Here is a 15,404-nt window from a genome sequence, read left to right as displayed (position 1 = left end):
CCTCTACAAAGTCCTAGACCTAGCTTTGTTCTGGAGAACTGGGGGGGCGGGGGTGGGAAGAGAAATTGTGCCTTTCTCCCCGCCCCCCACCCAATGCACAAATGGAGAATATTTTGATAAAATTCTTCAAGTTAGTCTTTTTCTAGTGTGACAAGTAAAATAAAAATATCAGGCAAATTTCTCCAAAAAAATAAAATAAAATTTTGTCTTCCAAGAATTTTTCACTCAGCTGCTGTTCTTCTTTTATAGAGAGGTCCTATGCTAGTTTGTAAAAAAATCAATGTAAGTCAGTTTGTAATCAGCTTGGCTATACAGCCAGTGTTATTTAGGCCTGCAGTCTCCAACCTTTGCATCCACCTTTACCACAAACATGCATTTTGAGACCCATTCCTTACTTTTGCTTACTATACAGGCAGCAACAATTTGCACAAGGGTTCCTTCCCCCCCCCAATGCATGTTTGTGGAGTGTGTATAAATGTGACCCACCCCATGACTCCCTGTCCCCATTCCACCCCCATTCCATTCCCATTCTGCCTTCTTGCGAGTACAAAATGACCCGCATGTCGGCGGTTGAACATCAGTTGGGTGCACCTAAAATGGATGCGCCCAAGATGGTTGTTTATACTGAGCTGCTTTTGATCAGGCTGTGAATCAGTAGAGGGTCATCAGGGAAGGAGAGAATATATATGCACCAAGTCCTGAGCCAGCAGCAATTTATCCTAATAGAAGAGATGTGGGTGGCGCTGTGGTATAAACCACTGAGCCTCTTGGGCTTGCCAGTCAGAAGGTCGGCGGTTCGAATCCCCACAATGGGGTGAGCTCCTGTTGCTCTGTCCCAGCTCCTGCCAACCTAGCAGTTCGAAAGCACACCTGTGCAAGTAGATAAATAGGTACTGCTGTAGCGGAAAGGTAAACGCCGTTTCTGTGCGCTCTGGTTTCCATCACAGTGTTCCGTTGCGCCAGAAGCGGTTTAGTCATGCTGGTCACATGACCTGGAAACTGTCTGCGGACAAACGCCGGCTCCCTCGGCCTGAAAGCAGGATGAGCGCCACAACCCCTTAGTCGCCTTTGACTGGACTTAACCGTCCAGGCGTCCTTTATCTTTTTTACCTTTTATCCAAATAGAATCCATTATTTTCACTCATATGCAACACTTTCCCTTAATTTTTACCTTTACACATGCTTGCTTTTGCTGGAAAACAGTGTCATGAATTCCAAAGAGTAGCTAAAAAAAATATTGTTTTGAGAGGTGTGAATCAGGTACAGACACATTAAAATGTGAGCTGAACATAATTGCTTCCCCATCCCTAACCTGGAGCCAGTTGAAATCTCCCAAACCATTTCTTTCTGCACCCCAACTCCCAATTTCTGAGTACTGACCGCTTCACAACCCACAGTTGTGCATTAATTCCATACAATTTTACCACAGTCCGTTGTCAGGTGGTGATAAAAACCCAAATAAATAAATGCACTTTCTGCATACGCGCGCGCACACACACACACACACATGCCATTGAACCACAATAAATACAGAAAACAATTGCCTGATTTGCCTGTTTTATTCCAACAGCATGACATGGCTTTCTGTGGTCATTAAAGTGAAGATTTTATTTTATTTTTTTAGCGGAGCATTTTCTGGATGCCCCGGCTAAAGCCCACACCTTAGGAAGTAGAAATTTGCTGTAATTGTATCAATTACAGCAAGACTGTTCACAGTTGCTCACATTCACTGCCAAGATATCTCAATGGGTTTGGATTAGAAGAAAGAGGATTTTTACAAGGCTCAGGAGGGTAAATCGACACTGAATAGGAAAACAGTAATTATTATGTTTGGGCCATTGCAGAGAGAAAAGTTTTGTTAAATGTACAAAAGACTTTTTATCTCAGATCATTTGACAAGTCAAACACATAGAAATCATACATTGCCTGTGGTGGCAAAAATATCATTTATAAATAATCCTTTATACCGACAGGGCTACCAGTGACTCCTAAGTAATAACTATAAAGAAGACCTTAAAACAATCCCAATAATTAGGGGTTGGGGTTTTCCAGATTTTAGGTTTCTTTAAATTCCTTTCTATCTGCAAAATCTCAAGGGGAGACGGAGTTGTTTATTGCTGTTTTGCAAATTAGTAACTGAAGCAAACACGGAGAGAGGGAGGGCGTGAACTTAAGGAAAGGAACAGCAAAGTCCTAAAATCCTTGGATAAATCTCCATGTTTATGATGTCTCAAAAGCCCTGCCAGCCTGGAGAGAGTCCAGATATCATTGTGCACAACACCTCACATGCAATTCAAGACAGTGCTTGGAGCTGTGCATTCCATCAGTTTCCCTTTCATCTCACCTTAGCCAGGAAAACTGTTTACACATGCACAAGAAACATAAGCAAAGCATTAGATGAACATGGATTGTTGTGGTTTTACAGATATGAAGAATTCTCATACTCATAAGATCATGCACGGGCCGCCTTTATAGCTTCATTTTCAGTCTTGGGCCTCAAAAAAACAAAAGCATCTTAGCAGAGGTGCCAGGTTGCCCCCGAGATGGGGGGGGGGGCGGCCTGCATCGCACAAGTTGTGTGATGTCACCATCTGATTTTTTATTTTTAAAAAGCAAATATTAATGCTGATAAATAGAGAACAACAGACGTCAGTTTTCAGTGTTGGGACTGTAGCAGCATGGATCATTCAGTATGTAACTCAAGGTGAAGCCTTAGTTAAAAGAGTCCGGCTGTTCAGCTGTCCCTCAAACCCCCTCAGACCTCAGGGGAAGGAATGACTCCAGAGACTTCTTTGTCAAAGAAAAGAGGTTTATTCAGTAGCTCTGCATGCAGGGGCAACCAGCAGATAAGTTCTGCAAAGATGGCTGCGTCACATAGTATCAAAACAGTGATATTTATACCTTTCACTTCCCCCCCCCAACTACGTACCCCTCCCCAGTCCCCCTCCCCAGCCCTGTGCAACGCGTGATCAGCTCATGTGCTATACATTCATTGGTACCTGTGTGCACGTGATTATTACGTATGTGGTGCTGCTAGATACTTGGTACCTGTTACTCTGCCTGGTACCTTATCTTGTTTTTCCTCTTACCCTCTGAACATTCCTTTCCTTATTTAGTCATGTTTTCAGTTGGTTAGCTAATGCAGCCCCCCCCCCTTAGCTATATGCGGCTGCCTGTTCTGTTCTATATGTGGTTGCCTATTCTGTTCTATATGTGGCCCGTTCAAGAATTTAAAATCTGTTCCTCACACTCCCTCCTCTTTTTGTGGATCGCTATTGAGCGCATCCACCAATAGCTCATGGTAGCCACGCATGACAGCTACAACCTTCGGGCCTAGCAATTGAGATGTTACACGGCGTATCATGTTTTGCAAGCATTGTATTAAGCAAGGTATACAGAAGCAAAGCAGCAGCAAAATTAGTAACGAAATTAAAAGAGGGCCAGCCACCAGGACCACAAGGTGTCGAAGCCAACTGCCGTCCGGCAGCCAGGAGTACAACCAACTCCATAGATCTGCTCCAGTGTCCATTTTCATGTGGTGAGTCAAATTTTGCAAGTGGGATACCTGCTGTTCTATCGCCTTGGAATTATCAGTCAAATTGAAACAGCACATCCCCTCCATCTGCTCACAGCCATAATGATGGAGCATAAGTAAATAATCGATGGCTGCACGGTTCTGTAGGAGCCCATGTCTTAATTCACTTTGCTCCTTAGTCAACAGGTGAAGGGCCTGTGACGTAGAATTGAGAGCTTTTGCAGCAGAGCAAGCTAACCCATTTATATTTCTGCTATTTCGGGTTGCCAATCCAGGGACTCCTACAAGGGAAACTGCTAAAGAAACATATTCAGCTTTGCTGGGAAGAGCAACAGAATCATCACAGTCATTGGTTAATTCCACAGAGCGCCTAGTCCTTGGTGTATGGTTAAAGAAGTGGTGCTTCTCCGGTAAAATCATTGAGAGACGGCTCAGACAACATGGTGTTCCATGGCTTATGTTTGCAGGAATGTAATTAAATGTGTACCCGGGGCAGGACCAAAACCACCCTCCTGGCAATTCAGTGTACTTGTACAAGTAGGAAATATGCACATACTTAGAGCAGTTAAAGTTGTCTCGGCCGAGCCTTATGCAGTTAGATTTTGTACAATTTACCATCCTGGCACAGGTAGTATTAAAAGAAGCCACGTAAGGGGTCAACAGATCAATAGCCAAAGGCGGACGGCGTTGATACTGCCTACCCCAATTGAGGTATCCGGGATATCCGAGACCCTGGAGGGAGTCATTTTGGGGCAGGGATGAATAGAACCATGTATCATTATTAATGTCACCAGGATCATGGCATACAGGGATCAAACAAGACCCCAAAAGCTCGCCTATGGCAACCTGCTGTGTTAGGCAAAAAGATGACACGTTAAGGGTTTGTGCAAAGGATTCCCATACATTAGTTGGAGGGGATGCTGGGGTAGGTTTCCCACACCCTAGGCCAACTAAGGCCAAGAGTGCTAGAAGAAAGGGGAGGGAAGTGGGCTTCTTCCGTCCCCAGAAGCGATGGCGCTCATGCCAGCAAAAATAGAATAGCATCCAAAGAATGAGGGTAACTACTAAGGCACCCACCCACCAGGGCCAACTATCCCAGAAACTGAACATCATTTAAAATTAGGGGAGTAGTCCCAAACTATAGCAGTATTTGTCTCGGGTACGTTGGGAGCGCTGCCAGCGGGCGCTCCTCCTATCCACTGCTTCAGCCGTGCGAAGAGATACCAGCCTCCGGAGTGGTATCAGCAGAGCGGTTGTCAGGTGCCTTCCTGGAGATGGTCAGCCTCAAGGGATCGTCAGGATTCGGTGTAGCTGTCCAGTTTGACACGACCTTCTTAACACGTGTGTGGTGGACCCATGGAGTGATGCCAGCGACTTTAACAGCAGTGGGTGTGGATATCAATACAGTATGTGGGCCTCTCCAGCACGGTTGCAGGGGTGTCTGGGCCCAGTCCTTGATCCACACTTCGTCACCTGGCTCGAATTGATGCAGAGACTCGATTAAAACACAAGGCGTGCGAGCCTGGGTCCACCTGTTGAGAGAGAGGAAAACTCGGGAGAGTGATTGCACATAATTGTCTAACTGGACATCTCTGCTCGCGTATGGTGTTATCATCCTAACGTAAGGGACCGGTCTCCCGAACATTACCTCAAAAGGGGACAAATGGGTGCGCTTCAGGGGTAGACTCCGTACCCGGAGTAGGGCCAATGGCAACATAGACACCCAATTTGAACCCGTCTCCTGAGTGAGCTTTGCTAATTGGTTTTTCAATGTCCTATTCATTCTTTCAACCTTCCCAGAACTCTGGGGCCTATAAGCTGTGTGTAATTTCCAACCAATGTGTAAGGCTTTTGCCAGTTCTTGTAATACTGAATGTACAAATGCTGGTCCATTGTCTGAGCCAATTGTTCTAGGTAGCCCGTAACGGGGTATGATTTCTTTCAGGAGGCATCGAGTCACTTCGGTAGACCGCTCAGTCTTAGTTGGCCATGCCTCCACCCACCCTGTGTAGGTGCACACTGCCACTAGCAAGTAGCGGTAAAATCCGCAACGGGGTAGCTCAGTAAAGTCTACTACAAGGTCCTCCATAGGGGCACTCCCTGCGTGTTGGGTGCCTGGGGGCACCAAAGGCCCAGTCCTAGGGTTGTTTGCCTGACACAAAGTGCATCCTCTTGACACTTGTGCCGCTAGTTGATATAAGTTAGCCAGATAAAAGCATTTTTCCCAGCTGCTGGGCGATGGCATCTGGTCCTGTGTGTGTGGACTCGTGATATCGCTGAATGATCTGGCGAGATAGAGAGGCTGGAATCCATATTCGATCATCAGGTGTAAGGTACCATCCTTCTTCAGAAAGCCTGAATTCCTCGGCTGATGCAGTAGCTTCCTCACGTGCAGAATACCTTGGTTTTGATGAGTTGTCCAGAATCTTCTCTGGCACTAAAGCGCCAATAAAAGGTGCTGGAAATGGGGTCCGGGCTGCTTCCTTTGCTATCCGGTCAGCCAAACGGTTTCCTCTAGCTGCTTCACCCGGTCCAGTCTTGTGCCCATAACAATGTACTACTACCACTGCTTCTGGCTCCCAAACGGCATCCAAAAGGTCCAAGAGTGCCTGGGGATGGGCTACCTGGTTTCCCTTGGAAGTGAGTAGACCTCGCTCTTTCCATAGTGCTCCATGGGCATGCAGAGTCAGGAAGGCGTATTTGGAGTCCGTATATATATTAATCTGCTGTCCTTTTGCCAGGCACAAAGCTCTAGTGAGTGCCGTGATCTCTGCAAGCTGCGCTGAAGTACCGGGCGGAAGGGGCTTCGCCTCAATAACCTGGTCTTCCAAGGCTACCACTGCATACCCTGCTTTCCGCTGGCCATTTTCCACAAAGCTACTTCCATCCACAAACCAGGTGGGCCAATGTGGGTTAGCCTCAACCTTCAAGTCAGGTCTGCTGGAATACACTTCGTCCATGACTTCTACACAATCGTGGGTCGGCTCCTCATCTTCTCCTCATCTAAGGTCGCTGGGTTGAGGGCTGCTGTAACCTGAAACTTCAAGCGTGGGTGCAGTAGCAACACCTGGCACTTCCTCATCTTCGCTTGAGACAGAAAATAAGTGCCTTTCATATCAAGCAGGGCCGGAACCGCATGTGGCGTCACACAAGTAGTCTCTTGTCCAAAGGTAAACTTGTCTGCTTTTTCCAGCAGGGTAGCCACAGCCACTACTGCCCTCATGCAAGGGGGCAAGCCCTGTTCCGTCGGGGTCAATTGTTCTGATAAATAAGCAACAGGCTGCTGCCAACTTCCCAGTCTTTGGCACAACACTCCCTTGGCCACCCCCCGATCCTCATCTGTATACAAGGTAAACGGCTTTTCTGGGTTGGGGATGCCAAGTGCTGGGGCTTGTTGTAATGCAGCTTTAAGATCCTGGAAGGCTTGCTGTTGCTCAGGTCCCCATACAAATAGATCTTTCTCTGTTCCTCTCGTGGATTCATGCAGGGGGCGCGCTATACCACTATAATTGGGAATCCATATTCTACAAAACCCTGCAGATCCCAGGAATCCGCGAAGTTCCCGGCGGTTCTTAGGTTCAGGTATTTGGATTATGGCCTGCTTCCTTTCATCCCTTAGCTTACGCTGCTGGTGAGATATGTCAAACCCCAAATACCTGACCGTAGGCTGACAAATTTGGGCCTTTTTCTTTGAGACACGGTATCCAGCTTCTGCCAAGTGATTTAACAGCTCTATAGTTGCCCTGAGACACGTGTCCTTATCAGGAGAAATCAGTAAAAGGTCATCTACATACTGTAGAAGAGCCCTAGTGGGGTCAGTAGGGAAGCTTGCCAAATCAGATGCCAAAGCTACCCCAAAAAGGGTAGGTGAGTTCTTAAAACCTTGGGGAAGTCTGGTCCAGGTATATTGTACTTTAGTGCCAGTTCCCGGGTCAGTCCACTGAAAGGCAAACAAGGGTTGGCTCTCTTCCGCTAGGCGGCAGCAAAAGAACGCATCCTTCAAGTCCAGTACAGTAAAATACTGTGCAGTGGGTGGTATAAGGCTGAGCAAAGTATATGGGTTTGGCACATTCGGGTGGAGGGTCTCCACGGCCTGGTTTACCATTCTAAGGTCTTGAACCGGTCTAAACCCTCCCCCTTCCTTTTTTACTGGCAGTAGGGGCGTATTCCACTGGGATTGGCAAGGTTTTAAAATTCCATGTTTCAACAATCGTTCCAAATGAACCCACACTCCTTCTGCTGCCGCTCGTGGGATGGGGTACTGGTTTACTGCCACAGGGTTGGCAAAGGGCTTGGTCTTTACGATAATGGGTGGGATGTTTTTGGCCATGCCTGGTGGGTTGTCCTCAGCCCATACACGGGGGTCTGCTTCCCGTAAAATCACCTCAGGGATCTGCCCCTCCTCTTTTTGTACCACCATCAGCCTCCAATGCTCCCTTAGGGGTACTTCTAAAGACAATTCACCCTTTACACCCGTGTTCATAGTTACTTCCCCACTTGGGGCAAAGGTGATCTGTGCTTGTAATTTAGCTAACATGTCCCGGCCCAATAATGGAATGGGGCATTCAGGGATATAAAGGAACTTGTGCAGGACTGTATGTCCTCCCAGCTTGCAGCAGACAGGTTGCAGGAATGGTGCCTTTTGTGGTTCGCCCGTGGCCCCTACAATGGTGATTGCTTGTTGGGTTGGTTTGGATATAGCTGTAGGTAAAACCGAATGGGCAGCTCCTGTGTCCACCAAGAAAGAAAAAGTCCGGTTCCCTGTTTTCATTTTGACCGTGGGCTCATGGGAACCTAAGTCAGTTGGGCCCGGTCTGTCCTAATACTGGTCCTCTTGGAGACTCATGGCTCCAGCAGGTCCTCCTGGAGTGGGGGGGTACCAGGGCGGTCCCTGTCCACGACCTCTTCCCCTTCCCGGCACCCAAGATTCAGCTGCTGGATTCATTAGGTTTCCTCTTCCTTGGCCCCTCCCTTTGGAATTTGCTTGGGGGCATTCTCTCTTCCAATGCCCATCCTGCTTGCAAATAGCGCACTGGTTTCTGCCGAGTCGGGCGCGCCCTCCTCCCCGGGCGCCTCCCCCTGTGGCCCCTGCCTGAAGTGCCATCAATTTCTTAGCTTGGTATTTTTCCTTTTGCTTCTGGGCCTCCTCATCTCTCTGGTTATAGGTAGTCTGCGCTATTTCCAACATCCATTCTAGGGTGTTCCCCATGAACCCCTCGTGTTTTTGAACTTTTTTTCTAATATCGTGTGCCGCCTGGGCCACAAAGGCTGTTTTTATGATGGGAGCATTTGCTCCTTCATCTGGGTCTAGGGGGGTGTATTGCCTGTACGCCTCCTTTAGTCGTTCCAAAAAGGCTCCCGGGGGTTCCTCAGGTTTCTGAACCACCTCCCTGACCTTCATTAAGTTAATGGGTTTTCGGGAGGCCCTCCTCATCCCAATCAGAACATACTGACGGTAAGTATTCAGGGTGTTTTGACCATTTGTTTCCTGGTAGTCCCAATTAGGGGTTTGAAGGGGATAGGCAAGATCTTCATTTACATTTTGGGCCCGCAAATGTGCCCTGGCTTCTGTATGAACTCTTCGGACCTCCTCTGTAGTCAGCAAAGAGTTTAAGAGGTACTGCACATCATCATAAGTGGGGTTATACGTTTGAAAAATCCCCTCAAACAACTTTATAATTTTTGCTGGGTTTTCCTCAAAAGAGGGATTCTGGTTGCGCCAATTACACACATCAGAACTAGTAAAAGGGACATGCTGGACGGTATATGTCCGAGGTGGTATCGCCCCATCTTGCCCCGGGGGTCCTGGTGGGTCATAAACTCGGCGCAAAGGGGCTATTGTGCTTGCTTTTTCCTTTTGTTTCTGTGTTGCCTCATGCAGCTTCGCTCTATCCCATGCTTCTAACCAACACCTTTGCAATTTCTTTGTCTGTTTTGGCGTATACATTGCCGCGTCCAGCAAATGTGGGGATACATCCACCTCGCTTTTCCACGGCTCAACATCTCTCTTTACCTTCAGTTCATCTTGCTCTGACCACCTCTTCCCTGCCTTATTCCGTTTTTTAAGTCTTTCCCTAAAATGAACCTCGTCTTCCTCACTATCCTTCTCATCATCTGAGGTGTCTTGCTTTGCAGGGGTCCCTCCTGCCCCTCCTCCCGCCCCTGCCTCCTCTGGTAGTTGCGGATCCGGCAGCGGCGCACCTGGTGGTGGTGGCGCCGTTGGCGGGGCATACGGGGGAGGGGGCTTCAAGATCCCTCCTTCTTCCTCTTCTGGCTCTGGGAGGACTGGGGGTACAGGCTTTTCTTTTACTGCACAGACCCGAGCCTCTTGGGCACCACGCCCCAAGGACGTTCGGCAATTCTGTAGCCAAGGTGGATTATTCTCTGTGTTCCTTTTCCAAGTGGAAATAAGCCAGCTTTTGGTGGGGGGATGGGAGTACTTAGCAGCCAGGCAGAGTGCCATGGAGACCTGCATTAAGAGTTGCAATGCATCCCTAATTATTATTAGTATACAATTATGATATTAGAAGGGGTGCGGTTGTGAGGAAGCATGGCTGTGATAATTGTGAAGGGACTCTGCACTTCAGAATTTGCTACTACAGTACTGGCCACATCCCCTTCTGGGGTCACATGCCAGGGTTGTACAGGGCCAGAGACCAAAAAAAGGGGGGCAGAATAATGTGTGTGAATTTTACCTGTGTGCAGAAGACTACCTTCTACCCACACTTCCACACTTCACTCTGCCCTCCATCCAAGCAAGCAGGAAATGTTATCAGAGTTCATGGCCACATTCTAGCTGGGCGAAACTAATTGAAGAGGTTGCAAAGCAATTCAGTGAAGGGTGTGTGGCCTGGACGGGGTCCCCACAGCCTGCAGTTCCACATCTCTGTGATACAGAGACTACAGACTTTGTATCTAAGCCTAGCAAGTAAAAGAAGCAATCCAAAACAGGTTTGAAAGAATTAGTAGGGCCAATCTGAATTGCTTTTCTTTCTCTCTCTCTCTCTCTCTCTATATATATATATATCTATCTATCTATCTATCTATCTATCTATCTATCTCTATCTCTATCTCTCTCTCTCTCTCTCTCTCTCTCTCTCTCTCTCATCTATCTATCTATCCATCTATCTATCTATCATCTATCATCTATCTATTTATCTATGTCTATCAATCATCTATCTATCTATGATCTATCTATCTATCTAATCTATCTAATCTATCTATCATCTATCTATCTATCTAATCTATCTATCATCTATCTATCTATCTATCTGTCTGTCTAATCTATCTATCATCTATCTATCTATCTATCTATCTATCTATCTATCTCAGAGCTTCTGTAGAAATTCTAGAAAATAAGAATTTGTATCCTGCTGTGAGCCACTATTTCTTCCAATGGCATCTCCTGAAATTGTATTTGCAATTTTTCTTCTTCCGACATCAGGAAAATTTCTTTCAGTCATCTTGTTTTGCCTCATCAGCTCTTTCGCCAAATGAGGCATTGTAGAAGTTCCTGTCAGCTTTGGTACAGATTTCTCCCTCTGGTGTTATTTTGCTACTGTGGAGGAGTAAGGACAATAGGCTCAGGGAATAGGGGTTAACATTAAACTTGTGATAACTGCGCCATTAACACATGTCATCAGTGTAACCATGTGCTAACATTAATCAACTCTAACCAATTTTGGGGGTGGGGGTGGCTTAATGGCTCCTGGCATTATGCTCAGACGACAGAGAGAGAGAGAGAGAGAGAGAGAGAGAGAGAGAGAGAGAGAGAGAGAGAGTTGTGTTTGCGTGTTGAAAGAGTTTAGAATAAACTACATAACTGAGAACTCTCAATTATAATTTAGGGGAAGATTACTCCTAAGTAAGATTGGTGATACAGTCCAATACAATTAATAAGGGTTTGAGACAAATATATCCATATTTCTCAAGCAATGGAAACTGGAGCATTATTGTTGTACATTTATTTATTAGATTTATAGACCACCTTTCATCAAAAGATTTCAGGGCAGTTCACAAGATAAGCCGATCTGTGTAAATGTAGAATTTATTCTTATGCATTTGGGTTGTATCCAAAGCAGTGCCAGCAGAGTTCAACTGGCACAGGTCCCATGCACTAATAAAATTGTTGTATTAGATTACACCCATTTTCTGCAGTGTGCACTGTCTTCAGATTAGCTCACTTGTGTGTGTTGGCTTTTAGGACGAATGTGACTTTCTGACACCATACATTATTACACAATTCATGCATATTGATAATCATATATTTAGACCTCAATTTTTAATGCAGGGCAATTTTAATAGGGCTCTGCACGTGATGTAGCTGAATCCCAGACAGAATCAGACCATTCTTGTGTCCTGTCTGGGTTGGACTGAAGCAGCTACAAATTGCTACAGAATGGATTGAGTTGCCCCAAATTGATTTGTGCCAGTTTATAGCTCAAAGCAATCTCCCAGAAAGCCAGATAGACTGTCCCCAAACTGTTACAGTTGTGAATTGCAATACCATATAAGAAAAACACCAGGGGGGAGCTGAACTTTGTGTAATGAGAGTTGTGGGGCTAGTCTAGAATGCTGTCACCCCACACATCACTCTCCAGTCATAATGCTTGGGAGAAAGGTTGTGAAGTCTTAAAATGCAGAACTCTTGTATGTACTGTCTCTTAGAAAGTGGTGTAGTTGGGTGGCCTTTGTTCAGATAATGTTTGATGGAGGGTGTCACTCTGAGGAAGAGGAAAATGATCCATTGGGAGGGGCCAATTTCTTGGGGGATAAGCAGTTAGCCATTCACACCAATGATACTTCAAACCTAGATGCCACTGCATGTTAATATGTGCATCCCTGTATGTCACAGGTGGACGACTCATGGCCAGAGGCTGCATGTGGCCTTTGCCCTGCATGGTCTACTGGTTGCCCCTGAAGAATGTTTATTGCTCAGATAAGCCTTGGCGTCCAGCCTGCTTCGGCTGCGCAGTTCTGCTAGGCCTCCGGACTTCAAAGGCCACATTCCAAAGGCTCTGAGCAACACGCAGAGATTAAGCAGCAGTAAGAGAAAGCTGTAAACTCAAGCGCTTTCTTCAGTGTGCTTAAATAAAGTCCACTCAGGATCTTAGCAGCTAAAAGCAGTTTTTATTTACAGCAGACTATCCATTATCTATCACAGCGAACAGCATCGTGAAAACACGTCCTCTCTCCTCAAAAGCGAAAGTAGAGAAAAAGAACAAAGGCTGGAGACTCTCGGAAATGACGCACAATCTCCCCCCTCCCAACTTGTAGGCAGGGCGTACACTCTGAGCTGTTTAACCCTGTAAGCTCAGGTTCTCCTCACAGCCCCCAATGCCAAAATTACTATGCAGTCATCACAGAAATTGCCACTGCTGCTGCCAAATTTGCTGCCACCACAAACACTGAAAGCAACCCTGCCTTGCCAGACTGGTCCCTTTTGCTATTTTCCCCAGCTCTGTTATTGTTCTCTGCTGCTGCCATTATACCACAGCTGCCTTTTCCTGGTGGGTGCCATTTTGTTTCCCCACATGCTGATACTATTAGCAAAGGGATAAAATGGTGCTCAGGAAGTGCCAGCATCTCTGTGCTCAACTTTGGCCCCTTACCCGGTCCTGCCTCTTAAACCCAAATCCTACCACCCATAATTACAGTCAAAAGGTTTATAATCTGAAAGCAATACTGTAATTGTTTTAGGGGGAAAATACAGCAATTAGAAAAGTCAAGTACAGTATGCAGAATGTACTCCCAACACAAAATACTTATTTCCTTTTATATTGTGATTAAAGGCAATGAAAATGATTCAGTTTTCTGTTTCTGGAAGCCAAATGCTTTCCCTTTGTTCACAGGGCAGGCATCAGCTACCTGAACTCTGGCCCAGTTGAAATGTTTCCCTTAAGCATAAGGTGACGCTAGTTATGTTGTCCTTGGCTTTTCATAAGCTACGGTGGCCACTTGAGTCCAATTATGCAGTGTGACTTTGAGCTTGTGACCTATACTCTGTTGGGAACTGAACTGAGAGCATCTCCCGCACTTACCCAGAGGATCTTGGGATAATTATTCGGTATGCTAAGTGTAACCCTGAGCTGATGGATACATCTTCCACGTTTTGATTTATGACAAATATTAAGGAGAAGTCGAGGGTACAAAGAAATAGTCAGGCACAAACAACGTGTGGTGGATAAAACAACATTAAGCCATGACTTGCTTTAATCACGATTTGGGTCCTTCGTATAATGAGCACACATAGTATGTTCATTTTTATGGGGTTTGTTTCTGTACCACAACAACCGTACCCTGGACGCATTTCAGATCTTGATTTGGTACAGAGATCAAAGACAGTTCGCCGAACATCTTTTGCTTAAGAGTCAAGCTCAGATTGCTCTTCAGAATAGTCCATGTGATACCTCGTGAGTGGCTCGTATGTGGCTAGGTAAAGGCAAGAGAAATAAAAACAGCTGCTTGAAGCTGTGGGCAAAGGAGAAGTAGGGTTCAAGCTTTCAGAAGCTTTGGAATCTTAGGCTGAGGTTCTGAGGTTAGATAAAGTTCCCTTCGCCACAGAAAATAAAGACGACTACACACACACACACAGGATCTAGGGACAGAAAGCATGTAGTTGTTTGCAGAGAATGCTCCTTCATCTTTCTGAAAGGTAGCATGCCTTGTAATCTGGGGTTGTATCCAAAACACATACAATGGGAATTCCCTGCCTCGCCTCCCCACTACAGCTCTCTGTGCCTCCCCTACCCCATGATAAAATCCTCTCCTGAGGGTCAGAGGCTCCTCAGGATTTACATAGGGTGTGGGGCTGGGTGTGCAGTGGCAGGGCGACTTAGGGGACTCGGAACAGCGGGTAAGAGAAATCTGATTTGGTTCATTTTTAAAGCCAACTCTTACCAAATTTGTACTTTCCAAAACAATATGCAAACAGAACCACAGCTCTCCTTGGAAATCCGCACGCTCTCAGTGCTGTTCTCCAGCCAAGCGGTGTTTATAAAAAATGCTTACATTAGTGTGCATAAAAATGAACATATAACGTACAAAGTTGCATTACATCAGGGAGAATTACTTCGGTGGGTCAAGTAAGCTATCAGTCATCTGTATCCACTTTCACCTTTGGATGCTGGGATTGAGGACCAGCTGTCCAATCAGCACCTTCAAATTCTCCCTTGTCTGGTAGGAGCCCATTTCCCACTAGAGGAGGGACAGTCTTGAAATTGTAGACTGTGTGGCAGATTGCTGGCCAATCAGCAGCTTTAAAGGTCTCTCGAGGTGGACAGAAGTGCAGTCTTCTGTGTTGGGACGGATGCCTTCAGAGCTCTTCTGAGTAGAGAGAAGTGTTTTTTTATTTGTGTGTGGCCTGTGTTTAAATCCCTGCCCCCCCCCATGGGCCAATGGCCCTGATAAGGAGGGGAGTTCCCCATGCACACCAGAAATTCCTTAAGTGAATTTCACTGAATAAACATTTCATTAAATCAGTAGGATTTTGCTAACTATACCAGATCAGAGCATTAAAAAAAACACATTCCCCTCCCCGCAATGGCAGGATACATTTGTAAGCAGTATCAGAAGTACCGGACTTATGACATATTTTATGCCATTCAAAAAACTGCCCTCTTGGATTATTTCCTGGGCCTGGGATAAACGCTGCCTTTGGACAATTATGGCAAGATTAAATGCATGTGCTACCAGCAATTAATACAGCAGCACCCTTATGATTATTAATGTGAAATAAATATGGATTGCAGATGTGCTCTCTTATTGTTAAATAAAGTGGGTGATTTATAAATTGTCAGTTTTCAGACTGGATTCCCTATCTGTACCAAGCATCGGAGCTGGATTTATTTGGGGAAAATGCTCAATAGCA

The sequence above is a fragment of the Podarcis filfolensis genome, assembly GCF_964270895.1.
Source record: "Podarcis filfolensis genome assembly, chromosome: 7".
In the NCBI taxonomy this organism is placed as follows: domain Eukaryota; kingdom Metazoa; phylum Chordata; class Lepidosauria; order Squamata; family Lacertidae; genus Podarcis; species Podarcis filfolensis.
The sequence above is the reverse complement of the archived record's forward strand: the minus strand, read 5'-3'. Positions refer to the sequence as shown.